Source organism: Tenrec ecaudatus, chromosome 18, assembly GCF_050624435.1.
Source record: "Tenrec ecaudatus isolate mTenEca1 chromosome 18, mTenEca1.hap1, whole genome shotgun sequence".
NCBI lineage: Eukaryota > Metazoa > Chordata > Mammalia > Afrosoricida > Tenrecidae > Tenrec > Tenrec ecaudatus.
The window spans coordinates 6,317,288-6,323,515 of NC_134547.1; positions in this window are offsets into that span (position 1 = coordinate 6,317,288).

Genomic DNA, 6,228 nt, shown 5'->3' on the forward strand with positions numbered 1-6,228 from the left:
TCCATGGGCATCAGGAATCAGGTCTGAGTAGAGGAGAGAATGTATTCTTACAGCAACTTACATAGTCTTGAGGCATGCAAGCCTCCCCCACCCCCCACCCCAGCCCCACCCCAGCCCACCCCTAACAACAACAACCACAGGTACCTACTTACATAACAAGGGGGCAGTATCTTAATCTTAGAGGGTCGTGAACTCATTGGGGGAGTAACCTAACAGCAGTGCTGGGGGCAGGTAATTGGGAGGGACTGTCCCCTGAGCAGGGAGAGCGATAGTAACATGTCTGCTCCTACAGATAAAGCTGCTGAGCTGGAGAATAACTAGCCATGTGCTTGTAAAAGGTGTCATTAAGGTAGCACTCTAAAGGGAGGATATTGTGGGGATGATTTTTAATTAGGAGGATATGACTGGGACTCTTCTCCAACTCACACATGTGAGGGCCTCCCTCCACCCAGAACCCTGGCCTCCCAGCCTCCTTTAATCATAAGAATAGAGAATATGCATATATTTTCTTCCTGGTCCTCAGTTTCCCACACACAAGACCCTAGTTTCTCTGTGTCCTGGATTCCTCCTCCGTAAAATGTGACTAATAAACCCTACTTGCTAGGGCTGTTTGCAGAACCAAATTAGATTTTAAAATCTCTTAAGGTAGAGTCCAGGACCTTGGAAGTCTTCGAAACTATATTTAATTTTTTCCCCTATTATTAGCATTGCATCATTGTGATTAATAGCATCGATCCTGGAATGCATGTGTGGAAGTCGGAGAACGCACTTGAGTCCATAGGGTGGGTTCATTCTTAGCTGGTGCTGCAGCATCTTTGCCAATATGGCCTGAGCAACGTCTCCGAGCCAAAATGTATTGATTAGTAAGAACAAGGGAGGCGCTGGTCATTTAGTGGTACAATCCTCAGCTTCCATGTGGGAGGCCTGCGTTCAGCTCCTGGTCTTCCTGTAGCTACCGCCTGTCTGTCAGGGAAGGTTTGCTTATGCTTTGACGCTGCACACTGGGCTCAGACATAATCACCTATCTCTTGCGTGTTCCAGGACAAAAATGTCTCCCCTGGATTTTCCAATATTGAGCATGGATTTTTCCTTTCCTACTCATTATCTTTATGTTATTATTTTTTTTCTTACCACTTTATTTCAATTTTGTTTTTTATTGTTTCTACTGGGTTTCGCAGCTTGTGAAGCTCAGAAGGAGTGGGTGCAGAGACATAATAACTGATGCGAGGTTTATAGGGGAGGGAGGGCTAGGGGTGGGAGATAGGGTGGGTGAGGGGACTTGGGGAGTAAACAATGAAGGGGGGAGGAGAGGGAGCACTAGAACTGATTGTGATTACTGTGGGGTACCAGCCCCCACAATCAAATGGATCCAAGGGATGGTTGTGTAACTGAGGAGTAAAATTAAAGAGACATTTGACAAGATAAAGCACTCAAGGGCTCGCCTCCAGGACCGCCATGACTTCAGGAGCCAGGTTCAAGAAGATAGAATATATTTCCAACCAAGGCTTATATACATTCAGGGATGTGGAAGAGAGAGAGAGAATGCATTCTTACACCAACTTATATAGTTTCGGGGCGTGCAAGTTCCCCTCCCCCACCATGCCCCCAACCACAGACACTTACCTATGCAACAAGGTGACCAGTATCTTTTTTTTAATAATCATTTTATTGGGGGCTCATACAACTCTTATGACAATCCACACATACATTCATCGTGTCAAGCACATTTGTACATTTGTTGCCAACATCATTTTCAAAACAGTTTTCTACTTGAGCCCTTGGTATCACCTTTTCATTTTCCCACTCCCTCCCTCCGTCATGAACCTTTGATAATGTATAAATTATTGTTTTTTCATGTCTTACACTGACCGATGTCTCCCTTCACCCACTTTTCTGTTGTCTGTCCCCCTGGCAGGGGGTTGTAGGTAGATCATTGTGACTGGTTCTCCTTTTCTCACCCCACCTCTTCCCCTCCTGGTATGGCTACTCGCAATCTTGGTCCCTAAGGGTTTATCTGTCCTGGATTCCCTGTGTTTCCAGCTTTTATCTGTACCCATGTACATACTCTGGGCTAGCCGGATTTGTAAGGTAGAATTGGGGTCATAGTGGGGACGGCAGTGGGGGGGCGGAGCATTAAAGAACTAGAGAAAGGTTGTATGTTCCATTGGTGCTACACTGCACCCTGACTGGGTGGCCAGTACCTTAACCCTCAAGTCCCCTGAGTTTATTGGGGGAATAACCTAAAACCAGTGCTGGGGGCAGGTAAGGGGAGTGACTGTCCATTGAGCAGGGAGAGCAACAGCAACCTGTCTGCTCCTACAGATAAGCTGCTGGCCAGATAGCAATCAGCCTTGTGCTTGTAAGAGGTCACTTTTAAGGTAGCACTGTGATGGGAGGATATCGTGGGGATGATTTTTAATTAGGACACTGGAACTGGGACTCATCTCCAACTCACAAGGCGAAGGCCTCCCTTCACCCAGAACCCTGACATTCCAGGCTTCTTCGATCGTGAGAATAAAGAATTTGTCCGCATACACACTCCTCCAAGTCCTCCATTGCCCACAACTATAAGTGTCTCTTTTTAATTTGAAAACATCAACATGAAAGAAAGTAGTTCATGTGCTGACTGCTGAGTTTTCCAACTTTGATTATTTCTTGTTAGTCATCAGCCCAACCCTGTGAGTACAATTATTATTTCCATCATACAGATGCACAGACACAGAGACACGAAGTCATCTGGTCAAAGGCTGAACATCTATTTGGTGCAAGAGTGGGATTTGAGCCGGGATCAGTCCTGGGATTAGGAATGGGTTGAGAGGGCCAGGAACCCACCCATCAGTAAAAGAGATGCCTGATGAGCAGGTGTGTGCTTTGAGTGCGTTGGGACATGGGGAGAGGATTCTTGGTGAGGCCCAAAGCTAGCTGGAGTGTTTGCAAGGGTAAGAGAAGACCCTGATTTGGGAGAACAGGGCAGAGAGTGGACGCGCAGGTGGTTATGCTGGGGAGGAAGGGGACAGAGGAGGTCCTGAGATGGATGGCTGAGATGTTGATTATGGGGAATATCATCATGGGGGAAATTAAGAAGATTCTGAAGATAGTGGTTAATTAGGGGGTGGGATGGGGGAAGAGTCCGAAGCTGGATTTGAAAGTGAAACATTTGATCTAGAAAATGACACTAGGGCTTATCATAAAGTTTGGGTCGGGGGTGGTTCTCGAGGCTAAGGGAGGCTCTGAGGCTCACCTTGCTGGCCAGAGTATCATATTTCTGCTGAGGATTTAGGAGAGACTGCCAGTGAGTCAGGCAGGCATTGTGTGGAAGTTCTCAAGAGGTGGCTGGTGCCCTCAGGGAAACACCTTGAACAGAGATGCCCTTAAACACGCCTGAGAGTTAAGAAAGGTCACAGGGAAAGGGACCGTCCCTATTGTATGTGGGAGGAGGGCAGGGTGATTCCACAGAAGAGGCCCTGTCCTCTTGATGGTGAGGAAGGGGCTAGCTGTGAATGGGAAGCCCCCCACCCCCTGCCCCCGCCACACACACACACTCGCACACCACCCTGGAGGAGGATCAGGTTCCTAAGGCGGGGGAAATCCCCTCTACCATGAGGTGATCCTGGGGATGTCCTGAGTGTGGAGGAGGCAACAGTGAGGAGGAAGTTGTAGCAGGATGCCTGAGGGGACGGGCACCTGGCAGGGAAAGAACTGGCAAAGGTCTTCAGGTGGTGGTATTGCAAAGTGTAGGGGTGGCCAAGGATGAATGGCTTCTTGTGTCTTCGATGGGAGGGGGTGGAGAGAGAGCATGACAGTTGGAGCGTTGGTGACTCCGTGTGTTAAAGGGAAGGACTATGCATCTTGAAGGCTTGAAGATAAACAAGCGGCCATCTAGCTGAGAAGCAACAAAGTCTACATGTGTGGGAAATTAACATGGAGGGAAATATGACCAGGACAATATTCCCTAACTTATAGCAAAGCAGGGCATCCGGAAAGCTGGTATTCCACGGTAGAAAAGACACCACTTTGGTAAGTTAGAGATAAAGTCCAAGTACACGATCCTGCTTTAAATATCACTCCCAAAGAATCTCCTCCAACAGCTACGCTGCCTTAAAGAGAGCACATGGTTGATCCTATTTCCCTATAGAAGCAGACATTCTTGTTATCCCCTCCCCCTGTGGCACCCATCCCCCCTCATCCCTTTCCCCCAAGGCAAGTATTAAGTTTCCTCACCTGTGAGCTCAGGGACTTTACTGTGGTTACTACCCACCTTGTGACGTATGTAAGTACTTAATATGCATGTCTTATGGCTACTTACAAATATCCCAATATGCTCTCTTCTCCCACCTCCATGCGGACCACCAAGAGGGGCTGAGGTGAGCATGCTACTATCAAATGTGTCTGACTCCGTAATTTTACTCTCTCCTATGTTCTATGGCTTTACTATAATCGTTATATATTGTAGACATATAATTGCATCTACAGACCCCTCGATTGTTAGAGTCTGGTTTACTCTAACACACATGGAAGCAGCACACCAGCCTGTGTGATTGTGAGGTGTTGATGGGATCAAGCATCAGGCATCAAAGACTCAGAACAAAAAACCCTATCAATGTGAATGAGGGGGAGTGTGTAGTGGAGACCCAAAGCCTATCTGTAGGCATTGGACATCCCCTTACAGAAGGGTCACAAGGAAGAGAAGAGCCCGTCAGGATGCAGTGTAGCAACGATGAAAAATACAACTTTCCTCTAGTTCCTAAATGCTCCCCACCCCACTATCATGACCCCAATTCTACCTTACAAATCCTGCTAGACCAGAGCATGTACACTGGTACAGATAAGAGCTGGAAACACAGGGAATCCAGGACAGATAAACCCCTCAAGACCAACAATGAGAGTAGCAATACCAGGAGGGTAAGGGAAAGGTGGGAGAAGAAAGAGGGAACCGATCACAATGATCTACCTATAACCCCTTCCCAGGGGGGCGGACAACAGAAAAGTGGGTGAAGGGAGACAATGGTTGGTGTAAGACATGAAAAAAAAAAGATACATTATTAAGGGTTGATGAGGGAGGGAGGGTGGGAGAGGGAGAAAATGAGATGATATCAAGGGCTCAAGTAGAAAGAAAATGACAACATATGTACAAATGTGCTTGACACAATCAATATATGGATTGTAAGAGACCCCATTAAAATGATTTTTTTAAAGTGACCACTTTCCTATGATCCTGAAGGACGCCGAGGCACTGTGGTGTTTGGGGACTCTTCTCCCTACAACTTTGAGACTCAAAGGATTGCCAAGGGTGTAGAGAGACAGGTCTAAAAGGGACGGACGGGCTTAGAGTCTAGACTCCCATCTCCATCCTGAAGGGTCTAGAAATAAAGAAGACAGACAGCCTGGGGACTACTCTGCACTCGAAGGTGAATTCTTCAGGCACTGGGGTGCTGAGTGAAGCTGGAATAGACCAGGGAAGGACTGGCCAGTGGGAAACATCGCCTTGAGGGATGTGACACCCGGCCCCTTCCCCCCACACACAATTTTCATCCCTCCGGGGGGCGGGGGGGAGGTGGAGTATCCCCAAATCTCCTGGAGGCGGGGAATCCTTGAGCCCCTGTGGGCAGCATGGGCCCTCCCGCAGGCCCACTTTTGGGGCTTTGATGGTCCCATGCCCAAGCAGCCCACTGGTCCTCAAGTGATGGGAAGATGGGGCGGCCGGGGGACCGAGGAGACGCCGAATGAGACGTGTCCTCGGCCCCCCTACACCCCCTCCCCCCCCTCCCCCCCCCCTCCCCCCCCCCCCCCCCCCCCCGGTCAATGCAGCTCTTTCTTTTCAATATCCACTTGGCATCTCCAGGCCGAGGTGGGTCAGCTCCAGCGACATTGTTGCCACCTTGAGGGCGCACGGGAACGTTACACGGCCAACGTCTGCCGCAAAACGACGGTTGAAGCGCCACCAAGGAGCCAATCAGAGGGCGGAGGGAGGATAGCCAATCAGAGAGCAAAGGCGAGGCTCTCCTCAGAAGCGCAACCAATCAAAGAGCGAGAGTCCCGAATGCCGCAGAGAGGAGCCTGGGAAGCGATCCCGCCCCCAGCAACAAGGATGCGCACGCAAACTCGCGAGCCAATCAAAGCCCCGCTCCGTGCCAGGGAGGGGGCGGGCCTCGAACGATTCACCGCCTGATTCCCCAGGCGAATCGGAAGCTCCCGCCCGTTTCCCCGCCCCCCAACTGCCTAAAAATT